The sequence below is a fragment of the Scatophagus argus genome, chromosome 16 (genome assembly GCF_020382885.2).
Source record: "Scatophagus argus isolate fScaArg1 chromosome 16, fScaArg1.pri, whole genome shotgun sequence".
Lineage (NCBI taxonomy): Eukaryota > Metazoa > Chordata > Actinopteri > Scatophagidae > Scatophagus > Scatophagus argus.
Window position 1 is genome coordinate 21,100,626 of NC_058508.1, and position 26,557 is coordinate 21,127,182.

General features: G+C 43.5%; 1 protein-coding gene across 5 annotated transcripts in view; it reads left to right on the top strand.

Annotated features, from left to right (window-relative positions):
* Positions 1–26,557, top strand: part of rbfox3a (RNA binding fox-1 homolog 3a) — a 450,354-nt gene that overhangs the window by 110,840 nt on the left and 312,957 nt on the right. The window lies entirely within an intron of this gene.

Here is a 26,557-nt window from a genome sequence, read left to right on the forward strand (position 1 = left end):
TTCTGTCCTTCACTAACATCATCCTCCAACTCATTGAAGCTAAAATTGAATGTATATCAATTATCATCATTCCTGTCTATTACAGTACGCCAGCCAACCAATGAAGTGAGACAGTTGTTGTCATGGTTACAGGCAGTCTCATGTGCATTATAAACACACTTACATGACCGGATGTGTGCCGATTGACGAATCAAGTTTACATTTCTAGCTGGGCTTTCTTAAGAGAACATTTTTCTGACACGAGGTCTCAGAGCTCTGGGAAACTGAAGCAGCATGGACAGAACTTTCATTCCCCTACTGAAATCTGTGACACTTTGTTAAAACCTCTCCTGTCGCCTGAGGGGAACAGTTGCTTGTAATGGAGACTTAGTTATTTCCCTGAAGAAAGCAAGCAAATCAAGGCTGGTGTCCGACAGCATAGAAAGACGGACAATATCACACTAAATACTTTAATGTTTGTGTGTTGAAACTGTCCCCTTTGTGTCCTTTCTTACTTAAGCCAGTTGTCCTTCCAGCCCAGAATATGTGATGCTGAGTGATTTAATGTGGTTCTGTGTTGTAGCTTAAGATGGGATGGGGGATGAAAGGTTGACGGAGTTCTTATCAGTCGAGGTTTGGCATAAATGACTGAGCGGTGGTTATAATCATCATCATCTTCGCAATAAATTTGACTTACAGTCTTTAAAATTTGTTAATTAATCCCCTGACATTTACAGGACAGTAAATCTCAGCTGGAGGACACTGTCCTATTTGTCCTCCTCCCTGTTTGTACAAATAACCCAGCGGCCGAGTGTGAGAAGTTAGGATGTTCTCCTTGAGCTACTAAATTAAAGTCTTCAAAGTGAGTTTTAGTGATCAATATGTTAACAATGGAGGAAACCATCAGCTCTCTGCATTTTAAAATCTAAATTTCCTTGCAGAGAGATTAACATATATAACAATTGATCTTTAGAAGACACTGCCAGTCCGTGTCGTCTGATATGCTGTCTTGTTTCAGATTTTCTATTCATAAAGGACTCTATGTTGAAGTGTATAGATGGCTCACATTGAATTCATAACCAGTCATGCAGGAAAAAGCACCTTTCTGTGATTCACTTTCAGATGGAAGATGAACAAAGACGGTTATTCCACTCTATTTGTGGTTCTGCCGGATCCAAAGAGATCGCTGTTTGCATAATATCTTTCTTATAGGTCTCCTTAACCTTTGCGGAAGGCTTATTGACTCTCACTAACCTTGCAGGGAGCTGCTGGAGGACAGGAGATGATGAGCGTGCTCAGTGTATGGAAAAAGGACCATGTGGAGGCTTTTTTTCCGCCCCCACCCTGCCCTTGCCGAGCGACACCTCTACCAACGCTTTGCATGACCTTTGCCTTCTGATCTCTGTTACCATGGCGAAGCGCACAATGTTGTGAATTCAGGCACAATAGACATATGATACAGTAGCACCGTTTGCCTTTGATGTACTTCCAGCAGATACTGCACAAGCACAGTGACGGTTAAAACAGAGGTTAAAAGAGCGAACCAGTTCATAAATGCAAGGTAATCTCTGCAAATGGTCAATTTTACGTTCATTGTAGTTTCGTTGGACTGATTTTCATGAACCCGCATGACATACAAAACCCTCTCTGGCTGTTCGTGCTTCCACGGCTTTTAGTATAATCCTGCTCGGAACAATAGTGCCACGTTTGCCCTGGAATAGTTGACTAAACATCTACCAGTCCTACAAGATTTCTACAAATGTATAAGCTAAAGTATAGCAGCCCAAAAACATCCCTGCTGGTTTGGTCACCTGCTGCAGGCTGCAGGTGCAGTGTTGTGATACAAAATGGTGCCAGAGTGAATAGAAAATAAAACTGTCCTAACAACCCTATGAGAGAAATGTTTTCCAGGTGAAGCAGATGTCTCCTGGTGAAGGGATTTCCGCCCACTAATTCTCTTAAAATGTAATTTATCTATGAATAACATATTTTACTACCATGTATATATACATGTATTTTCAAATTGGACCAAAGTGCAAAAGAATAGCTGAACCCACATATTTCTTGCACCTGAACAATAACTATTTTTGCTCATGCATGTCCTCAGTGGTGTTCTATAAAAGCCATATAACCTTTGCTGCGCTTCAGAGACCAAATTTGCATTGGTAACCATTCACCGAGGCCGCGTTTGACACATTTCATTTGTGATTGATGGTGATAATTAAACCTAAATTATAATCCTCCAAAGGTCTGGACATGGTCAGCCTGTTGCGAAGTGTTTGGTCAGATGAAGCTCGACCGTTTCAGTTTCTTGCAGCTAACAGGCCTTCAAGTCTTCTGGATGTGAATGTGAGAATTTTGGTGAAGCATTTGTAAAAGATACACTCATTATGTTCAGCTGTGGGGATGCATTTTGCTTCTTGGGGCCAAGCAGTCAGCAGTTATGGAAGTTGTTTCATTCAAGTTTGTGTAATTGAGCTATCGAGTCAACTTTTTTCTGTTGAATCCAGTGAGTAACTTGCACAGACCAAAGCAAAGACACTGACAAACAAAAGCCAAGCTTAACTGTCAAGCTTAACTCCAAAACCCAAAAACCAGACCCTGTGAATGAATTCTAAATGAGGAAGAAATCAGAGAAATTTAATTTGGCTAAAGCAGAACCTAAAGTGTTTGCCTGGTTAGTGCAGTTTGTTTGAACTGATGTGAAAGCTGTCAATCAAACCCCGATGCAGAACAAGCCACCGAACCTGAACCACTTGAGAAGTTGGGTCTCGTTCTGAATCTAGGTGGACTGTGGTGCAGTTTGTATGTGGTGGAACAACCACAGGATTTCTGATAGTAGATACGTGATTTTAAATTACTGCTGTACGGTTCAGGAAGTGGTCTTATGGACGATTTGTTTCAGGCCCAAATAATTCCGTAAAAATTATTTGGTAGCCATGGTGCTTGTATCCTCCTTGTGTGTCTGGTCAGTTCATAGCCATTAAAAAGTGTGTGACAGGGACCCCACAGTAATCAGAATCATGACTGCACCGGACACCTCGATTTGGTCCTGTCTCTCCCTGTTAGTCGTTATTCATCACATGTGGTCAGTATGCAATAATCACACGAATAACGGTTAGAATATCAGTTATTCCTTCACAAGGTCTTTGTGACTCCAACAAAAACATTAACATGCACATGAAGAGCATTAAAGTGCTGCATAAACTTCTGGATACGTTCATCTGCTGCAAGATTTGACCAAACGCCGCAGTAACTTGATTACCCTTATTGATATAAATCATAATTAGCTTGTTTTTACTACAGAGACATCTGTCACAATTTGACAAGTTCAGCAGACAATTTTGTAAACATGTATTTCTCATTTAGTTAGGCTGATTAGACTGATTAATTGTGTCTAATTTATAGATGTGTAATATGTTGGAAAAATAAATCTGAATCGGACAGTGCAGTAAAGAGGCCCTTATTTTCTTGTTAGATGTATTTTTATGCTCATATAACAATGATTTCTGTGCCATCCTGACTACCCCATTGGAACCTTGGAAGCATAACTTTAAGATTCACATTTTAGTATTTTTAAATTCAGCTCTGCTCAGTGTTAACATGGACTTTGAAAGGGCTGCATTCACAATGGAAAAACAGTAATACCTCATGCATGAGCATTTAGAATTCTTTTTTCAGCACATGATGATAGAATTTGTGGGGTGCTGGAGCATCTGCATTAAACCAGGAGTTGGAGTGATTTCCTGTGAGAGTCCACTGTGGCTGAGGTAGAATTAACCATCAGTCTCCCTCCAGATAGGCCGCTAACGCATCAAACAGAACCTATTGTATTTCCTTGTAGCCGATGTTGAACCCAGAGAGGATCGTCTTGGCGTCGGAGGAGACTTGGGAGGGGTCAAAACAAGACAGAGCTGTCGAAACACTGAGAGCCATCCTTCATGTCTGACTGTAGTGGTTAAAGGGCAGCCAGGCTCTTAAAGAAACCATTAGCATTTAGATTTGAGATGCCCCCCCAACCAGAGCTGCAGGGAGCAGTTGCATCACACCTCAAGACTTTTTTTTTTTTTGCCTTGAGTGGACCCAAGTGGCAGCTCCGTAGCCCTGATCAATCTCTCAATATGCCCAAATTGCTTTCGATGACCTCCTCGTGACGAGACAGGATTGGCCATACTGATGGTCCTCCAATCAATAGCAGATGCTATCACGGCCCATCAACAATGAAGTGTTTTTAATGGAGGTCAGGGCATGGAAGATCTAATTCATTTTAATTTGTAAATTGTGGCATGGAAAAATTCTAATCAGGGCGCTTTGCTATCAGATATGCAGACTTCTGAGTCTCTCGCTCTTGTTCCTCCTGCTCTGCCTCATTTGCATTCATGTCTGTCTGTGAATCCACACAGGACTGGGAAGCATGAATGTATACATGACATATATTAAATATCAGTCAGCACTGAGTATCACTTTTTAATGTTGAGCATTTCTTTTTTAAGGTGTATCATCTTTACCCAAGACAACTTTTACTCCCTTGCACGTGTTCCACCTCATTAAATAAAGATTGAAAAGATTACAAATATGACATGTGCAATTTATTATCTTAATTAATGCACTGTCTTCTGTCAGAGACAGGCAGGGCTGCTCTGTCATCTGGAAACCATTTTTTCTGTGGGGATGTTCATTGGGAGTCGACGCTGTGTTGTTTTCCCAGATTAGTGTAAGAGGTGAGCCTTTTCCATCTCCCCTTCCATTTCAGCTAAATTTGCCTCAGCCACAGTAATATGCACCGCGGGATCTTTTCCCCCCCGTGAGCGGAAATGCAATTGGAATGGGATGCGGCCGTCCGTTGTGATTGTGTGCAGATGAACCTGTCTGCCCTTGCACCCAGTGCATGAGCGAGGCCATGCAATGCTCATCGTCTGCAGAGGGTTTCGGTGCGGCGGAGAAGAGGGCAGGTCCAGGGGGGTCGCCGTCTTCACACAAGGCAACGCGCTTTCTGAGCTGTGACCAATGCAATCGGTGGGGAAGATCCCCACGCCATTTCAAATGGATTATAATTCCTTTCAACACAGAAGAAAATTGGCAAAAATGTCCCGGCATTGTTGCCATACGGGAAAAGGTCGCTGTGGTTACACAAATATACAAGTACGTCAAAAAAGCTGCGCTTTGTGCTCTGTCAGAGGGCCTTGACGAAATGTGAGGAAGACACATTCATTTCAGAGTGACTGCACTGAAACTGTTCAAGGTCTGTTGTACCTCCCCCATCAGTTGTAACGCAGAAATCTATGAGTGAATTATGGAGAATGATCATTGATGAGAGGCAAGGGCATTGTGCTGTGCAGAAAAAAGGAAGCTTCAGAAGCAAGCAGCATCAACCCCCGTCTTCATTCTCCAGTGTCCCCATTGATTTATCAGGACTCTATTTTTAGTTGCACATGGAACAGTAATGGATTCATGGGAATTAACAATGATTCATGCGAAGCTAATATCAGAGATTTCAGAGGCTCGATTAATGCTGGAGGAATTCAGCGCCTCAACTCCCCAATTATTCATCATATTTCTCCCACTGCATAAACACAGACACTTCAGCCTTATCAGAAAGGCTTGTGAAAGGAGCAGGTGGGTTTGCTCTCGTTTACACCAAAAACTCCACTAACATTTACTACAGGGGCATCGGTAGGGTCGGCTTCATCCCACGCCGCATCACCGTAAAGTGCTGGCTGTAATTGTAAGGCTGTGTAAATGCAGCTATTTGTTATTATCTTACAGAATAGCTTTTGCATTCTGTTGTCATTTTAATAATGACTTAATGACTAGTAGCTCGCTCTGAAAGCAGAAGTTTAGCAAAAATAATATCAAGCAGACATTCAGGTGTACAACTGTTCACCAGTTTTGATCCTTTCCTAACCTTGACTGTATAGTTTAGGTGCCTAACCAGATCTAACCAAACTGTGAGCTTTAGTGTCAAATAAGCTCCATTCTCACTGCGATGTCAACCACAAGCTGATGGTCTCAATGGAGGTTAACAACTCCAGTGATCTCATGCTGCTTCACGACATCATCAAACAATGTCTTCTGTTTTCATTGCTTTGACTGAGAGACCCCTGGTGGCAGAAACTTCATTCTGTGAGTTTGAAGTCTATTTGAGTTTATATTTGCCTGGTTCCAGACTCAGATCAAGATCAGTTGAAAACTGATTTATTTATTTTAAAAAAATAACTTTTTCTTTCATTCCACTATTGTAGTCTACTGTAAATGACATTGACAGGATACATCATGCACTACTGATTGATTCGCGCAAAATCGCAATCCCTCCCAAACAGAACATGATGTCAGGCTGAATAATGAAGTGGAACAAATGGCAGCTCAGTCTGATTGTCAGATGAAGTCTATACTGCGTCATCTGTCGGCCTGCCATTGACTTTAGACTCAGTTTGATGGCCTGCTTTGCTGGATGAATGAGCACTTTGTCTGCAGTTGTACATTTACGATGACTTGTCTAATGTTGTGCTAGATCCTAATAGAATTGACTGGTCTGAGCTTTTGTATCATCTAATTGAATAAGCCAAAGATTGAGGGCCTGCACTTGTGACATGATGTGTCTGCCATCCCAATACAAACTGCTAGAGAGGACGCCTTAATGGCTAACAAAAGTGTTGGATGTATCTGAAGTGGCCCAAAAAAGCCAAGAACTTCTCCTTTTGGAAACGACGTCCCAGTTGCTCACAGTTTTCCTTGATAGTGCTTTTCTGCAGAAGAAATAATCCACACTTGAGTATCGAGCGTGTTTATTTGAATCAGTGTCAGTGGAAGAAGTAATTTCAGTGTTATTACCCCAACGGATGCATTAAGAGTCAACAGCAGAATTGTTGTGAAGAGAGGAGGAGTGTTTGCACACCGTATGCAACATCTGAAAGTGTGCATTCAGGTGTGTAATGTAAAATGTCTCTGAATGTGTGTGTTCAGGCTTCTTGCTGCACCGGGGATGATGGTGGCGGCCATGACGCTGACCCCTGCCTTTGTTGTTAAGACAGCACAGGTGTCACTTGTTCTCACAGTCTTGTTCTTTTACAGCAGCACTTCTGCCGCTGTCCTGCACCAGGTGGGAGTCCTCGCCTCACAACATTAACCTTACCTCAGAGCTCCTGATAGCATCTTGTTGCTGTTGTTGTCGACAAGATCAATGAAGCACAGAAAGCTCCTTTAGCTTAGTGTAGAGTTTATGAAAGGAATTATGAAACGGTTCTTATGAGTTTGGTCTTCCAAGCGAGACTTTTCTTATAACAACTCCGCAGTGTCTGGCAGAGAACATTCAGGTCCCCTGATGAGTGAATATGTTTCCTCTCTGAGCTTTCTGTGCTGAATAAAAACATTATGAATGTCTAATCCAACCAGCTACCTTGCTTGTGTCATTTTATACCCAGTTAGTGTCTGTATGGGAGGAACTGTGGCATTAACACAGAGCGTGAAGCTGGCTTTTGACTGTTAAGGATCGTGTAAGTTCATTAATTTAATAGTCTGACTCTGTCTCCCGTCAGAATACCCCCAGAGGTCCTGCGTCCCTTGTCCTGACAGGTCTGAGCTGTTTTGGGAGAACCTCCTTTGTGCTACAAAATATTAAGCAGGTGGTCTTAAAGTGGTGGCTGATCGGTGTACATATTAGGGAAATGCAGTGCTGATTGGATTGGAATTACAAAATATGTCTCAGTTTACTCGAACAACCACTGGTGATGGAGTGTAAATGATGAGCTCAGCCACATAAACAGACCTGCGTCAGGTTCAGACGATCCGAGCATCTGGATAAAGCTGAACCAAACCCAAACCCGAGTTTACAAAGAGAGACAGTCCCAAGAGGGGTGGAGGTCAGGGTGGAGTAGTGGGTCACACGCATGACTTTCATCCATGAGGGTCTGCTGAGACGAAACGTGTTGAGGCTTCATGATAACGTTTTGCATGATTCGGTTTTTTTAGCCGCAGTGGAGGTTAATGTTCCAAAACACAATAACTGCTCCAGTTTCTCGCCTCTTTCCTGTCGTCTCTGCGTGTTCAGAGAATGGAGTTAAACCACAGCTCCAGATAAACTTTTCCATCAGGATGCCCCGAGCAATCCGCAGCTGTTTTCATCCCTTTTTTGCATCTTTCTACACGTATGCGTCAACTCTAATTTTTGAATTACGTTCAATGTAAATGCACCTCGAGGCTGCAGAGTCGACGCCTCATGAAGATGCATCGCGTCGGTTGCAAAGAACTGATGTTTTAGTGGCATTTTAATGACATGTTTCTACGTGTCATTAGAGCCTGCTTTATACTGGAATGAAGTCATCATTTAAATGCTGGTTAAATAACAGAAACTTTAACTTGACTAATATATTACCTTGGACAAACTTGATCCAAGTTTTCCTGTCAACACTTAAGGTCCTTTGACTTTTAAAAGGGATCATTTCTGTACATATTGTAGTGTTTGAGAACGTTTCTGTTTACTCCTGACTTCAGCAATGAAAATAAAGACCTTGAAATGCTGTAGAAGACAACAACAAAGCTTCCATGAACAGTGTGAAAGCTGTCTGCGGGTAGAAGAGTCTGTGCTAGATTCAGTGTTCAGGATGTGAGATGTCAGCGGGTTCAAGTCGAGGTTATGTAATATCATGTTGCCTTGAACGAATCCCCGACACAACAGTGGTGTACTTGTGTTAGTCACCGCGCTTAAGTCACTTTATCTGAAGTTTTTCACAGCAGAATCGGACCGTGAAACTTCGGAACGGCATTGCCTGATGCTCACTGTTATCTGGAGCTGCCCAGATGGGTTTCAGGTGCTGACTGGAGCTCTCTGAAAGCGTCTTATGCTGTGCACTCGTACAAATACGGCACTTTTACTTCTCTGGCCTGCTGCACAGCCATCCCTCCTTAAAACTTTGTGAATTAATCATTAATCCTTCAGGTTGGCCTCTGTTGTGAGTGAAGCCACCTCAAAACCACGAACATGAGGTGGTCCTGCCTCCCTGTGTTCCACCGAGATAATGTTATTATGAAAAATATGTTTTGATACAGTAAAAATTAAGCGAAAGCTTTTAGTGTCGACATTAAATGAATGACAGCCTTATGATGGAGACTTCAAAGTGTGTAGATACTAAAGTCTTTGTATGTGAAGCATATTTTCAGAGGATTTTTAGCTTTAGCACCACCGTCCCTCCAAAGTACCTCCGTGAGCTGCTGTCTGTCCAAACAGCTGACGTCACACAGCCCTTCCTATCTCAGGTGTTTTTTTTCACTAAATCAGAATCTTGGAAATTGGACTCAAATGCCATCCATGAATGAGCCATGAACTTGACTTAAATATTTTAAAAGCAGCCTGCACACCCAGCCTACAACCAGTCCATTTTTTTGTATTTACGGGACATAATCTGTCGATGTCAAAGCATAAAATGAATTTCTAAAATTAAATGTATACTGTTCAGAGCTGAGTGTGTGTCTGGGGGGTCTACAGTGTTTTTGAGGCAGGGGTCTGAGATGGACAGATCAATTTCAAACTCGCTGTGAGGCCACCACTGATCCACTGCATTGCTTAACAAGCCTCCAATCCAAATCGAAACTCTTCCCAGAAAAACCGAGGGCAAACTGAGTCGCTTCTGAGTCGCTTCTGTCGGCGCCGCTTTGTTATTTTGAATTTGGGAGTTCATTTTTCACATGTTGTCAGAAAGGCGGCTTTCACCGTGAGCCACAAACACGTGAACAAGCATGTCAGAAAAACGTATCGACGCGTCTCCGGCTGAATTAAAGGGCAGACGAGGAGCTGCCGTTACATGCGTGAATGCAGCTGGTTGCGGGTGTTTCAGGTGCTTCAGCTGAGGACTAATGGACGAGAAGCGTACAAGCCCATTTTGTTTTGTTCTTGTATGGTTGAGTTGCACCATGTGCTTGTTTTACAGGAGAATATCTGAAACTTGCATTTTACAGAGCGACAGTGGTGCTTTTCCAACTCACATGTTGCAAAGTAATGCGATTCTGATGACGTAAAGTGGATATTGTGTGACTCAAACCGTTCCGATCTAAGCCTCAGTTGTCTGATGCTATGAAATGAGGGGGGGATGAAACATCATGATTGACAGCTGAGTGCTGCTCCTGATTGGCTGAGACTGGTGAGTGGGAGGGAACACGATACCACGGCTCCACCTCTCAATCACTAATGCACAGACTCTGGCTCCAAACGATGTCATCAGAACAAGACAGCAGCGCTCGTATCCGGGATGTTTTGGCTTCACTGTGGGAGGAAGTGAAGACGCGTCAGCCATCTTTATACCTGGTAATGATGTGGAGAGACACTGATGTAAACTGACTGGTGTGTGTAATTCTACTCTGTTGTGCTGCCTTTTGTTTGACAAACATTAATCTATCCTGGTCTAAGTCAGTAACAAAAAGTACATAGAAATAGATCTGCGTGATTCAGACGATTTATGTAGCAAAGTGGCAATAATTATGGATTTCTGCAAAGAAGGTGGTTTTAATTTTGATGTGTATTTGCAGCTCAAGGGGCCTAAACAATGGCGATAAAATTTGCCCCAACTTTCTTCATTCTAACAGGTAAATGCATTGGTGGGCATGTGCAGCCAGCCAGGAAATTAAATGTGCCTCTGCAACTTTTACTTTTTTCCTAGAATTGAGTCGATGAGGTTACCCTGGTACTTCTCACCATGAGTTATAGTGGTGACAACATGCTCCATAAACCAAATGGCTAGTTTGGGGCATTGGTTTAGAGGAGTCTCCGTGCTGGGAGGGATAAAGAGCCCGAGGAGAAGTTCTAGGTGGATAAGTCCTTCACTATAGTTACAAGGATGTTGGTTTGTTGGATTTCTAAAATGAATTTTATTAGACTTTGGCTCATAAAAGTGGTTCTGAATTAGATTATTTTTTTATGTGAAAGACTGCAGGGGACCAAACAAGTGTTTGAGCTGGATCATTTCTTTGTGGAACATTTTGCCAATATCACAGGTATTGTCTGTCCTTCCTTAAGGTTTTGTGATCGCCTTCCTTGAGGGACAGACATTAGAACCTCATTAGAACGACTGGTTCTTTAGATCGAACCAACATGGAACAGGTATCTAGAAATGAGACAAATTTGTCGCTTTATCACCCAAAAGTGTTTTGACGTCTGAGAGAGAATATTAGAATTTCTCTGCCGGTCTCTGACCATGTAATGTGATATGAAAGATGGGCGGAAAGCAGAGAAGAGTGGAGGCCAACCTCTCATCACCTGGTCACCCAGACCGGCAGACAGAGCGCTGGCCGTCTGTCCACTCGTCTGATTTCCATCCCCTTGGCACACTGGGTAATAGAGATCAGTAATTGGGTGCTATAAATCCTGGCCGAGGACAAGGTGGGTCAGAACAGGCTGATTACTTAGGCATTACAGTCAATCTAAGCAAGTCCTTGAATTGAAAGATTTGGTGAGGTGGATTCTCATTATCGGGCTCGGTGCATGTATGCATTTGTGTGAAAGAGTAGGGGCCAAGGTCCCCTTTCCCATCCCCTGTTGTACGATGACATTACGCAATGCTCCAGTGCCCTCAGCCGCGCACACTCGTAAACATCACAACAAATTTATTTTCCTCATCCCCCCACAGTTTTATAAGAATGTTCTCACAATCGTCAGAGCGCGGTCGAGGGCCTGCGCTCGGACTTTTAAGACGTCTGGCTCCTCGGTGCATTAAGGGCTTCTGCCCGGGTGACACCTTCACGGCAGGTTCAGCGTCACACCGGAGGAAAGTCTGGGGTTGCATCCTGCAACAGGCGAGCGAGCCTTCGTCACCCCTGAGCTTCAGTGGTGTTTGTCTTTCAGTGTAGCCAGAAAACAGGCTCTCAAGGTGATTAGTCCTGTCATTTAACATGAAGCAGATTGATGGCTATATGGTGAAACGCACCTCTCTGTTATTTTTCATCTCAGGGCCTATGAGCTAAATCCATTTTAAGCTTCTCAGTAAGAAAAATAGTCTGTGGAAGGTGAATTAGAGTGTAAAGCCGAAAGTCTTTCTCGGCATTCTCTCCAGCTGAGGGTGTGACTTACTGGATTATGGGAACAGTAGTTTCTGCTCCAACCCCTTTAAGTTCTCTCCGATGTGGCGCTCATATTCCTGCCTGTTTTGATACAGTTTTGTTTTCTTTTTGTATCGAGAGCACATCGACACTGTGAATTTCTTCATCACGAGTTATCCTGCTCCTTAGTGCCATAAAAACGTCTTTGATTCACAGTCTTCAAAGTCATTTATCTGAGGGGGGAAAAAAAAATAAAACAGCAGAATCACGTTTATGTCAATTATCTCAGCATACGTTCAGAGGTGCAGAAGAGCATAAGCAAGAGAAGAAGAAAAAAGAGATATATGAGAATTTATGCTGTGGCATCAGTGCAACCCCTGCAGTGTGAAGTGTTCCCACTTAGAAAAGCACTCATGCTACCATCATCCCTCGACTCCTATAACAGCATGCTACTTCACTTAGCAGCCTCCATTTGGGATACAGCACAAACACTGTTTTAGCGCTTTTATCTTAATGCACTGCAACACTCCTTAGCACTAAAGGCATGATTATTGTACTGAGATAGGAGCCACGCGCATTTAAAGCAAGATGTATTTAGACAGGAACTTAGCACCAACCTAAGCACTCAAGGGCAGATGGCTTTGTGATTCTCATTGCTCATTTGGTTCATTTTGTTAAATGGACTCTTTCCATATATTTTAATATAACACTAATTCCTCGCATCGTTAGCCCAGCTCATACCATAATGTCCTACTGAGTGTGTTTACTGTTTTGGAGAATCATTTGTCAGCCACATACCAGACTGTTGTCACTTTAACCATCTGCTGGCTGGTTTGGCTGTGAAATAATAATAAAAAAAAAATCAGCTGAGGTTCGAGGGATCACCGTGAGGTTGGGTTCATTTCTGTGACGGGAGTGCAGCGGCATATGGCTGCTGTCGGCTTTTGCGGCAAAAGCAGCTGTGGAGGCTTCGCTGCCAGCCACACCCATCTGACGGTGTCCTCAACGCAGAGGGTAAAACGTCCATCACCCTCAGCTCTGAGCGCGCTCAGACCCACCGTGACAGCGAAGCTTGTTCTCACACTTTCAGAGGCCGCTGATTTAATAGAGGCACAGTGTCGGCGCTGACCTCATCCACTGATGTCTTCACAGCTAATGCCCTAACATGTGACACTGACACTCAGCAAGACAAACAGTAAAGGAGGGAGATGGATTGGCAGAGGGACTCATACGTCTCTCGCCGGGCAGAGGAGAATGATGAGCGAGAGACAAGAAGACAGCAGTGTCAACAGGAAATGACAAAATCAAGCATGATGTGGTTTATTTAGCGAAGCCTCGTAGTCGTGTAGCATTACTTCACATTATGTCACATGGCGTCGTGTTGCTGCTGCGTGTGGACGTCCGTGTTTTTAGCACATCATAGCAGCGTAACCTTTAATGTAGTGCAGAGAGGACGGCTGCAATGCAAACTGCTGATCGTCTTCCGCGCTCTTCTGCTTATTGTAGTCAATAAAAACCTGAAACTGGAACAAAAAGTGTTACAAAAATGGATTAAAATAAAAACAACAAAACAAAATCACTTCTGGTTAGAAAACTGGAGTTAAAATTCAAAACTAAATTACATCAAAATAGCCTGAAAAGTGTTGTGACTGAGCTGGGATTTTGGCTGTAAAGTTAATAGTTTGAAATATTTAATGACATGGCAGCCAGCCACTGGAAGGAAATCTACCACAGATAACTGGGCCACATATTAAAACCAGGAAGTGTAGACGAGCCAGACCTTTTCGGCAGCCTATTTAAGACCCGTCTGTGGCGATGACAGCACATATTAATGTAGTAAAAAATGTTTGTTGTATAACTTTTGAAATAAAATAACATTTTCGGTCACATTTTTGACCCAGACACATCACAAAGTGCAGAGACAGACTTTAAAAAAGATCAAGTGTCAGTAAGTAATATAAATATCAGTGTGTCGCAGCGCCGAGCTAGCTGAGCTAGCAGAGAGCGGTTAGCCGTTAGCCGACAGACTGCGACCTCACGCTTCAGGAAAGCTGCTGTTCGGCACAACACGAGAGACGAGCGGCTTGTTTCATCAGGGGAGTTTATCACATTATGGGAAATAATCAGCCTTCAAAACGTACCGCTGGACTCAATTTAAAAAAACAAACAAACCTCATTTTCTTCCACACTTAGCGAAAACTATAATTGAAATGAGAGGAACTGAAACTAAAATCCGATTCTGAAGGGAAGTAGAACTGATTTGAAAATGTGGAACCAAAGTAACCTTGACGTGATTCCCCTCCTTTGCTACGCTGTGATGTGTTTTATTGTGTTTGCGCTGTATTATTCTCTCTGCTCATACATAACTGAACTCTGCTTAATGGACTAACCTGCCAAACTCGCAGCAGCACAAACACAAAGGACCTGCTGTTTTTAAAATGATTGAGCCATGACTTGTCAGCGAGATTCCACTTTCGTCCTTGAATACTAAATACGTGATGTTTATGCAAAGTCACGTCCGCGCTCCCAAAGGATCTTAGCCTGGATTTCCAAACTCTTAAAACAAATCTTAACATGTTGTCAGCATAACAATGTCAATAAAATGACACTTCACTTTCTGTCAGTGAGGTGGTTTTCTCCCCCACCCCTGCCAGCCCTCCACATTATCTAAATCTGTGACACAATTTCTACAATCAGCCTGACAGCTGCCCTAAAACAAATTAAAATGTATGAACTCAAAATGCAAATGCAATCCAGCTCATTTCAAAAAAGTTTTCTGTTGTTTAAATGTTTGCTGTAATCGTTGTTCACGCTGTGTGGGGCAAACCCAGAGGCATATTTTATTAATATGTAAAACTATTTTTATTGGCGCCTTTCTGGCATGAAAGTTTGTGCAGACTTGAGTGTCTTACTTTTCAATTAGTTGTTAGTTGCTGGAGACGCAGTTTTATTTTCCCTCTGACGTCTGTAGATTCTTTAATGCGAGCTTATTTGAGACATTTGCATTAACACATTAGGTGCTGTGGTAATGTGCCAAAGAGCTGCCTACCTGCATACTGATGACCTACTTTCATTTTTGAGGACAAAACAAAAATGGCTACTGTTTTCCTTCAGTCTTCGTTTGGGTGAAAGTGTACAGCGTCCACATGCGTAACAGGTCTGCTTTGATTGGAAGACGTACCTTTGGGATTTAGATTTGCTCCTCCATAAAGTTGAGGGACTGAAAAAGACGGACGGATGCAGCAGAGGCAGAGGCTCACTGGATCCTACACTTCCCATAATGCATCTGAGCAGCATCTCTTCGTCAGACCCTCCCTGTCTGGTCGCCCACGTCTTTCAGCTCCATGTCCCCCGTTTGTAACACAGGCTTTGTGTCGCAGCTTTACACATTGGCTGTTTCATGCGTTATCACGTATTGTTGTTTTCACAGTCGTACGCGCCATGATGGGTGAACCGATGCTGATGTGTGAAGAGAGGAGCTTTAATTTTGACTAAAGCAGGGACTCGGCTCTGTGGCCCAAATATGATAATTAGTGCAAAAATCAGGAAGAACAGGAAAAAGGATGGTTTCATTGGGGATTTCATTGCACCGAATTTCTGACTTGATGTCGATGGGAAGCTGCTTGTTTTGAGCCAGTTTAACAAATTAAACTTGACGCCTTTTCCTTGAACCTGGAAAATGAAAGTCAGGCGTCCACATCTTGTTCCATGTGTAGCCCGACACAAAAGAACGCGAAATTGCAACTGTTCCCGAAAATCAAAAGGCTATTTGTCCAAATGTCACCAACCTATCGATCCAAACTATCGTCTGTGCAAAGCTTTTTGTACTGCCCTGTGCAAATCAGAATTCCTCGTGTAAATCCACAACATCTAATCAGCCCAATTTGAAAAGAAGGGAAGACAAGGAGAGAAGAAAGAAAGGCAAAGAAAAATGAAGCCAGGGGGTGGAGGGGGTGGAGGGGGGAGTCACCGCCTGGCCCTGACACCTTGTGAAGAGTGCTCATTCATCACACGGCGCAGGGCTTGAGCCTCCGTAAATCACTGTGGATAAAGGACGCGCTATAAAGAATGGAATTGTGAAGGTAAGGGTTTTAAATCCCCCTAGATGATCCGAGATAAACACGGAGAGACTTTTGACAGTCCCTCGTTACCGCCACGAGCGAGAGGAGCTGTCACCGCTCCCTCCTCGCCTTTCATCTCTTGGTAACAGTCTGGCTGCTAATATCCTCAATTATCTCTGCAATATGTTGCTGGGGAAAAAGGGAAAGTTCCAAGGAGGCATTCACACAATTTAAAAGTTTTAATTTGACAGCTTGTGGTGTAATGATGACTTGTAGAGGGGGCCTGCAGCCCACGTCGAGTGTGTGACAAGTGACTGAGGCCGGACTCAGAAGGCTTCGTGGATGTCAACACTTTCTGGATCAGGAAGTGTCAAGAAGCCCAACAGATGTTTCACAGGTGGATGTGGGGCAAAAAGCTCCAAGCTCCTGATTGTAAACCGTGGTCGAATTTCATCGACTGGCTGGTTTTTGGTTGGAAGGTAAAAGTCATTTCCTTTGCCTGAAATTCCATGATATTTTTCCTCTTTCGTTTCCAAGAGGAAAAAAACCCAGTAAAAGTCAAACCCAGTCGCCAGAATAAACTCTGTATTCTTAACTTTGTATGTTTCATGCACAACGTGTCTTCGTATCATATGTTATGCTCAGATTACATACGTGCGAGCTAACTTTGTCATGACGTGAGGTGACAAAACCTGAACTCCAGGTATTTTAACCAAGTCGTTTAAATTTTTAAATAGAAGAGTGTCCTGAAACGTACAGGGCCGACATTTCCATTTTGTTTAAGGGGTTGAACAAAGCAGAGTTTGGCTCCTTTCTCTGAACTCACTGCTGTTTCTAAACCCATGCAGAAAGACCTGAGAGCACGCGACAGGGCAGCCGACCGTCGGATGATGACAGCTTAGTGACAACGCGTGATGGAGACACAAAGGGCATGAGACTGTCGCATGAAGGTTGACTCTCAGAAAATATCCTCCCACCTTGATGCCGATCGGCTTTTTCCCACCGCTTTTTTTCCCTTTCTGATATACACACACGGCTTCAGCTTGGAGGATAAACCAATCGATCATTCCAAGTGTCTCAAGTAATAAGTGAAAGTGATAAATCACAGCTTTGCACTCAGGTTTATGAAATATCGTCCGTCCTGCAGGTGTGGATGCGTTATCTAGCAGTCAGTGTTCCTGGGCCTCGGTGTCCGTGTCAGAGCACGTAGGCAGGGACTGCGCTGCGACTAATAGGAGGATCCGCCTACGGTGGAAGTGCCTACTCCATCAAGGGCTTTGTGCTGCTGCAGCGCAATTAGTACACAAAATATTAACATAAGGATCAGACGTGGTGTTTGCACCGGGCCGCAACTTAAAAGTTCAAGGTAGTTCACGTCGGCGTGGTCTCTTTTCTTTTTTCACATGAGTAATTGCCTCAGCTTCATTCAGCTTGAATCAGTGCAGGGTGAAGTCAGTAGCCTCTGTGGCATAATGACAGAGTACACACTTTCGTGCTCGCATTAACAGCTTTTTCTCGATAGATAAAAGTCCCAAATAATGGCTTCTGTGATGGAGTGAAACCAGGATAACAAATTGGCCCTTTGTGATAACAACCCCCCTGTGAGCTTGCCGGGCGTGAGAGATAGACAGACAGCTTTGAGGAGAGTCAGGTCTGCAGCAGCAGCAGCAGCAGCAGCAGCTCTGCACCAGGGGAAAAGCTCCATGCCCTGCAGAAGGATGGATCGTGTAGATTTGTAATGGCTCCCCCTGCTTTTGACAAAGTAACCCAACCTGCAGCTTTCATCCTCATTGGCTGAGCGAAAGGGCATTGGCAGAGGAGTCGGCCTGAGATAAGTGAGGTCTGTCGCTGCGGCTGTTATAAATCACAGCTACCTCAATCATGTGCATGAGACAAGCGAGCTGTCTCCGGTGACAACCTCCTTTTGACTTGACATGCAAGAAAAAAGAACAAATTGATACAAGGCGGAGAAGGAGGGACTGAAGAGAACGAGCACATGTGGGAGGTGATGTCTTCCCCCACAACTTTTACTTAACATTGCATAATGTCAGATTTTAATATTTAATTAAAATGCCGTACACACTTCTAGTAAAGGAAGGGCTGCGGGACAGCGTGTCCAACGCTGATTAATTAAAACCCCTCGGATCCTCCAGATTTAGAACAAATTGTATTTCTGCTCAATGTGCAGGAAATGTGTCATAATTTAATACTTTCCAGAACTACTGTGAGCAAATCCTCGAGGTTAAATAAAGGTTTCATTCAGGTTTAAGCCTCTCCACCACCCACCAAGACTAAAAATGTTGATCCATTCAATATGCAGTTAGCTGCACCACAGTAATGAAATCTTCTTACCCACCCAAAAACACAGAGTTCTGTTTAACCCTAATGGCACTCAGCCACGTAGATAAGTTTCATTTTGTTTGTCAGGCTTTTCCAAAACATGCGCTGCCAGCCCTTTCACGAACACTTTGTGTAGGAACTATTTATTCTCTAAAAAAAGGAGGTTGCAATAAAAAAGTTTGCATCAGCACACATGTGAAAAGGACAAAAGAGAACACACACACGCACACACACACCCTGAAGCCTCACAGGTGTTCCCACTTTTTGTCCAATCAGACGTTTTTCCTCTGAATGTGTGTGTGGATGTGTGCTGCAGCCGACTGACATCTCACAGAGACTCTTGTGTGTTCTTAGCACCTGTTTCAGCACACTGAGTGTGATGTATGTGGGCCTTTTACAACCGCTTAGGTCCTGCTTAATGCAACAGAAAAGCATCTTATGGATCAGTGTGTCGGAGCGTCTTGCCTTTCTGCAGGCCGGTACCATCAATGGACATTTTCTCTGTTGCTAAGTGCTGAAAACGGGTAAGAAACTTCTTGTGCTACAATTCAAAAGAGATTACGCAACCTCGGCTGTGTGTTTTATGTGGGTGTTGCCATGGATAAGCACAGTACTTTGTTGATCAAATATCTGACAGAGGAGTTGGGCTGACGAGGTAGATGTTTCCTTTTAACCCACACTCTTACCGAGTCTGTTCTCGCTGTGGAAACGTCTTTCTGGTTCTTGTTTTGACCACATGCACGACACAGAGCTCTTGTTATTGTATACCAAAAGCCAGACATTAGCTCTTTGGCAAAATCTCTGACAAGGGAATTAATCACATGACTCACATGAAGAGTCACATGAACTCTTGAATTGAAATATGAGACTCATCCTCCTTCCTGGATAATCAACTTCAGAAAGAAAAAAAAATCAGATATTCCACCTTGAAATGCTTCGTAACTTGCTCGCGGGTCTCTAAACTCGTCATGCCTGGTTATACTAGACTGAAAGAAAACTAGTGAAATAAAAGCTGCGATTCTGCAGCTTTCTTTTAACACATGCGCACCACTCTGTGCATGCCAACAAGCAAATGAATAAATCTGCATGAAAGCTCATATTAATTGAAATGTAGTTTTCCAACTTTTAGAGTGGACAGCAGATGCCAAAGTCTGGACTAAGCGCCGTGTTTCTGGCCAGTTCTGGGGCTCCTTGGATGTGTTGACCATCAAGATCACCAATCCGTCACTGAGCATGTGGGCCAACAGTCCTGTGCCTTTATTTGTGCATATGGACTATTTTGAGTACACGTACTCAGTCGTGTAGTGTACTGCATGTATATACATTATATAGACACAAACCTTGGGACACACCTCTTCTATGAAGTATCAAAAGTAAAAGTGACTCCTTTAGGTGTATTTTTTCATAAAGTTGAAGCATAAGCAGAGCAAAGCCTTGACTGTCCACACCCCAAACTGCAGCCAAACCACCACCCCCCACCCCCCAGTGTGGTGGTGATGGTTTCTCCCGTGACATGCAATAACGATAACGCAGAGCTCTGATTTATTGACAAGCAAGGGAAAAAATCTGCTTGCAGTACACTATTGAATGACGATAAGCGATACCTGTATACCTGCGTACACCCTGCACTACACCACTGCAGATTCCCTTCAGGTTAAGCTGTGACCTTTTTTTTGCTTGCAAGTCAGACAACATTATTTCAGAGGATCCTGAAGAAACTGCGAGTACAGTGGAGTGATTTCATTTGGCACATCAAGCCTGATGTCAGATGTCTCAGTATTTCTCTATTATTTGTTTGGCCCTTCTTATTTTCACACACTCTTTTATGCAAATGATCCACTTGTCAGAGTTTTAACACCCTGCTGAGCACAAAATATAGTTAAAGGACAGCTTTGTTGCTAATTAGCTGAACGTCCAGGAATCTCCACTAATAAGCTGTTCTCACCATGCTAACTCCTTCTTGTCTTTACGTTTATTGTCAGTTTCTGTTTGTATTTTGTGTTTTGTTGCACTTGATTTCACCCACATTTAGCTGTTTAGTTATGTTTATAATGAGGATCTGGATTTTGTTTAGGTGGCCAAAACTGGAACAGTCTGTCAGGTGCTGCCGTCGGCACCCATTTACATTCACACTGCAGACAAAAGTGGTTCAAATCGGATTTTTTTTTTCTTTCCTCAAATGTGACTCGGATCTGTTTTGCACAACGGTGTAAAGTGCACAAACCACATGAAATCTGTTCTTTTCAATTCTGATCCGAGTCACTTTCGTATGTCGTCCTAAATCAGATCTGATTCCAGCTAATGTTGCAGCCGTGTGAACAGTCTGATCAATATTCATGTGTTTTTTTTTTCTCCCACTGAGCATGCTCACATTGCCGTTACATCATTATTCATGACAGCAGCCTTCGGCAAAGCCAAATATGGAGGGTTGCAGCAACGCCGACTGAGAGACAGGAAGTGTTACTTTTATTAGATGGATGGGAAGATGCTTCAGTCAGAGCCCTTTTTTGCCTTCTTGTCCTCAGACAGAAAAGCTAACAGACTGTCACCACACTACTGTTACCGCAGCAAACGTTTCAAGAGGCCTGCACCACTACTTTATTAATATTGATAATGGACTGCCACGATGTTTTCTCTTGCTAAAGTGAATGTGGGGTACAAGTTATTTTTCTGTGATTGAAATTAGTCTGGTTTCCTGCTCCCTGACAACTGAGACTGATGACTGGCTTAATGTCGAAGTAGGTTGTATGGGTGTCCATCTGGATGTGGACCCTACAGTCCCAGTGTGTTTTGGACGTGTTTGGACGTTTTTATCGTCCCGGGTGCTGCAGACTCTGCCTCTCTTTGTAGTCGCTGTAGTTCACATTTGCATGTCGGGAAGATGCTGTTATGATAATAATGTTTGTTTAGAGGTCGTCCTCCAACCAAGAGTGTTTGGATGGAAAAGTCAGGCTGCATAGACGTGTTTTCATTTATTTTTTTAATACGGACAGTTTAGTTGGCTGCTTACAGTGTGGTGGTGGTTGATCCGTAACGCTTGTATCGTGCTGCTTGTCATACCACCAGCCCTAATAGATTCCAATAAGACTGAAAGTCAGCGTTTCATAAAAGTCTGAGTTAAATAAAACCTCCAACACCCGCACACACAGGCCTAACAAGATAAACAAATGCCAACCACGGTGTCCCATTTTTAAAAGTTTGGAAAACCCCAATTACTTGGAGAGACTTGAAAAAATGACTATTCATGAAGACGATGGGATGTTAGAGGTCAGAGTGGTTCCCTGATGGTTCCACGTCCTCGTGCTGAGCAAAGCCTCCTCTGTCACCTCCACTGCCGCTCTCCCCTCAAACAACGCTCTGCATTCAATCCTTTCAGGAGGAGCTGTGCCCTTCCTACCAACTCACTGATGTTTAATTCATTCCCGGACACCTGGGGGACGTTCATAACAACAACAGGAAAAAAAACCCAAAAAAAAACAAAAGGGGGGGGGGGTAGAAATGAGAAGAAACTAAATGTTTGCTCTGTATTTGCTGGCGGTGGATGTGAAATGAATGAAGGGCCTGCAACAAGAGTAGATTTATGAGGGGACGTTGGGGACAAATAAGTCCTGTTTCCTTCCTGTTTGGTTTGACTTCAGGAGAGGATGGGGGCAGTGAAGATGTGGCTGGACACCTTGGCGTGCTCTCTCTTAATCAGAGGTTGATTAAGCGCGCGTTCAGAGGCATGGATTAGGGGGCTCCCCTCGGACTCGGCTAAATTGGTCGGAAGGGAAGGAAGGCAGATTGTTGAGCGCTGCTGAGGGAACTTTTGATGTGTCAGTCAGAGAGTCTGGCATGGTTTGCTTTTATTGACCTTCCCATCCTTGATTTGTGACAGATCCCCTGGTGCTGGGGTAAGTGGGGAAGGTGCTTGAGAAGCGGGGTAAGGTTAGAGGAAATTCAGCTTTTGAAGAATTTCCAAATTGTGCTGATTCGGTGGAGCTGCCCCAAGCATTCCTGCGATTCATAAGAATGAAGGGCATGGAGATGCTGAGCATTTGCCGCCTAGACGTTTTTTGAAGATTATATTTCTGTCATTTTTGCTTTATTTGACAACAACAGGAAAAGACGTGTGGCAATGGCCCTGGGGTAGACTCACATCCAGGATGCTGCACCTACACCGCGAGCATCTGCCAGGAAGTCCTGGCCCAGTCATTTTTTATTACTTTCCATATACCTTTCGTCTGAATCTAAACAATGGGTTTTACTCATATCATCCTGTATCCACCTTTAATGGATTCAACTAAGCACTGTGGCTCAGCTCTAAATATATCTGTCCCCCTGTATGGACAGTGTGTGTCATTTATGGATTTATGGTTAATAATAGCCTGATGCTTTTCCCGCTGTCAGACTGGTTTGTAACCCCTTCACAGAAGGAATGGCATTATTCATGTTGCGGCGGTGGCACCGCTATTAATGTAATGAGTCAGGCTGTTAATGTGATCTCGCTTCAGACACAAAGGGGATCTCTCAACCTGAGCTCCTGCTGCAGACAGGAGACCTCTGCGCCCTACATAACAACGATGGGACGTGTCATCGCTGATTTATTTTGCCCTTGAACCTCCTAGTGATAGGACCTTGTGGGATAGCCTTTAAAAGAAGCGCCCAGAGATGAAATGAATGCTCTGTGCCGAACTATTGGAAGACGTGCACTACAGCTGAAGGCTTTTAGACGGGGTGCTGTAATCTAAAATGTGCTATTTCTCACACATCTCACACATTCTCGCACAGCTCTGGGATGGGCTGATCAGATAGCCCGAGATGAATCTGACTTGACCTGTGAGCAGCAGTCACCGCCTCCTGCATTGGCGTCCATGAGGGGAATTTGCAATGGATTCCAGACAGATAGAAATCAATTCAAATTCAGCTGAGGCACTATACCTCGATAAGGCATTGCTATACCCACAATCACAAATTTCATAATGAATAGATAAGGATTAATGTAATTTCAAACTGTCAGCGCCTGCCAGATGGCGTGTCACGAATGAGCTTATCATTGTGCCTTGATTTTATTTACATCCAGCAACATAAACAGCCCTGCTCGTTCATGTCTTATCATTAAACCCGACTGCATGGTAACCGTCCATCGTCAGAAGCCTTATAAGCAGCCATATTAACTCGGTCCTCATGCTATTGTCTGCTTGCCGTGCTGCTAATATCCACTGTGTAACCTGTGAAGACACACAATAATTATGTGACCGTCTGAGTGACAGAGATCAGGAAAGCAAATAGAGGAGGTCGGTCCTCGGCCTCGTGGGGCAGGAGGGGGAGTTGTTGGTCCAGGTTAATAGGCTTCCTCCAGGGAGGGATTAGCTGGAGTTAAAGAAACTAAGGAGGGAGGCGTCTGGATTCAGTATTACAATGTCAAATACCCTAAAAATCTTTTTTTTTGTTGTAATCTCATTGTCACGGGCCATTTACAAGTTCTCAGTCCAAGGCTTTGTGAAGTTCCCTACGCAGGCATTAAAAAACACCGAGATCTTGTGGAAGAACACGTTATTTGAGCTGGACACTCTGTAGTACCATCCAGAAATAGCCAGCCATCTGTTTCCTGCTTCTGCAACAGCCAAAAACTGAGCAAGAAACATTCTCACAACTGATCTTGAGTGAGGAGTAAAAGAGGAGGGCGAAGATATTGTGAAGTCCAGCCAGGTGTCTGGATCCTGAAAGTCAACGCGGGCAGGAAGATTTTACTTCATAAGGGTAATGCCACTTGTGGTGGAGTGGACCTGTGATCGATTGGGATGTGAAGTGGCTTAGCCGTGCCTCTGTGTGTCAATAGCTTCCCCCATTCCCTCAACCTTGTGATAAACCAGAGGCTCATGGGGCTGAAGTTTGTGTGTGTGTTTATATTTTCATCTTTTCATTTGCTTCATTTGCAGCTAATTCCTCTGATCACGCGATCACAACGTTTTGCTTAAGCAAACACAAAGCCGGGACACAAGACCTCGAGGAGTTAAAGGTTGAATTGACACCAAATTAGAATGCGACCCGCCGCGCCTTAGATTGAGACAAGGATTTAATTGGCTCCATATCAGGGTTAGATGGCACCGTTGTTGACTCTTGATTAGAAAAAAAATAAAAGAACAAGGTGACTTGATATTGCGGTGATAAGCAAAAATCCCAACTCGATCACATCAATAAGTTCCTCGGGTGCACGTGGGTGGCTCACCTTGTAACCAATGACAGTGGCCGCAGCGGCTCGCTGGCAGATAGACATCGGCGGTTTGCGAGCCGGCGTGCATTGTCATACATTTATTGCTGTGTGTGCAGGCTCTGTTACAGTCTTTCCAGTTGTTCTCGACGTACTGTTGGCGGAGAGGTCAAGCAGTGCGGATGCATAAACTAAGAGAGCATTGATGTTGGCTAATTTACAAAATAAAGGTCACCTCTGAGCGGTGTTTTATGGCTTCATATCTGTTTTATAAGGGACCCTGCAGGTCGCACATTAACAGAACCTGAATCTCTTTTGTGTGTTCTTTGCCTTTCGTACGGAGGTTTCGTTTCAGTCCCAGGGTCCTCAGTTCAGTTTGACTGCGTCGGGAGATGGATGTCGTGCATGGGCAGGGTATCGTTTTAAAAATGATGATACCAGTGCCAATGCTGTTAAAGTGACGCAGTCTCAGTACGCATCATGAGTGGAGGTCTTTGGTTCTGTGAAAGGCCGCCACCGCTCGGACCCATCTAAAACTGAAACCATTCGACTCGGTGAACAAATGCGCTCCGCTCGGCTGCACCAGACCACAAACTGTGTGGGTTGTAACTCAAAGTCACATCTTGCATCACGTGAAAGAAGGTCTGCAGTTTGATTGGCTGCGAGCAATTTTTTTTTTCTAGATCAGGCTAGAAAAAGGGCTGAAAGAAGGTATGATTACGATTGAGTTGATATATTAAACACAAACACTAAACAGAATTTTCTTATTTTTGCATCAGCCTGGATTACATTAATTATTTAATTAATTAATTCAACAGCATAACAACTGTCATACTTTTACAGCTTCTGGACATTTTGGTCTAATTGTAAATAAAATGACGATCAGTATCAGTCTTAAAGAACCACGACGTGTGGTGCACAAGGAAAATAAAAGCTAAACCACACGCTGTGTTGCTCCGGTACTCCTGCAGAGGCGGGTTGGCTCGAAACATTGACAGTGAAAAACATAACGTAGAAAAAAGCAGCGTTCTTATTCTACAAATCAGCCGGAGGCCCTTGAAAATATAATAAACTGTTGAACCAAACGTTCAGTTTCAAAGAGTTTGTGTTGCTGCTAAATGGGTCTTTTAATGGTTGCTTTTTAAAGTCTGGCTTCTGTTTTGTATAATGTTTTTAATCTTTTCTGCCTCGCCTGAATCCTAACCTTGACCCTGAAGTGAATGGCCAACACTGTATACTCTCTTTTGAGCATTATGTTTTGAAAAAGTTGGAAGTCATAATTTATTTCAAAGCAATTTTTTTCCTACTTTATTTTCTAATTTGAAAGATGCTGGAAATGGTTTCGGCACCCATCTTGTTTTATCCAGCACCAACAACAAACACAAACAAACAAATCTAAACAGATGCTGTTATCTTTAGACCAACACAGCGTTATGTTTCGATGATGATGATCCCTAAGCGGACAGGATGCAGAAAACAATGTGAGACACACCATAATTCAGGACTTTTTAAATACCTTATTTAATGATTTTGCGCTGAATCGTCTGCGCTTGCAGTGTTTTTTTTCCTTCTTTACAGCATTCAGAGCTTGTTTCTTCAAAGACTGATGGACAAAAATCCCACACAGATCCAGCGAGTGATGCCTTTGATCCAGCTTTGGAGTTGCCATATTCAAATTCAGCGTCAGAGTTTAATGTTTTGATTCGCAGGCCACTTAACATTCACCCGCGTTAAAACGTCCGCCGCCTTCTTCATCTGCTGTACATGTTGATTCCAGGTTGAGCCCTCTGTGGGAAGACCGTGTTGACATTATGTCTCTTTGTCCAGGCTTGTTATCTTTGTGCCCCCTAGTTTGCTTCGCTCGTTCCAAAATGCCACTCTATGTGTCTTTAGTTGCGGGCATATTAGTCTCCATGGAAACCCATTTTTACCAATACTTCGTTGGAGCCAAATGACCCTG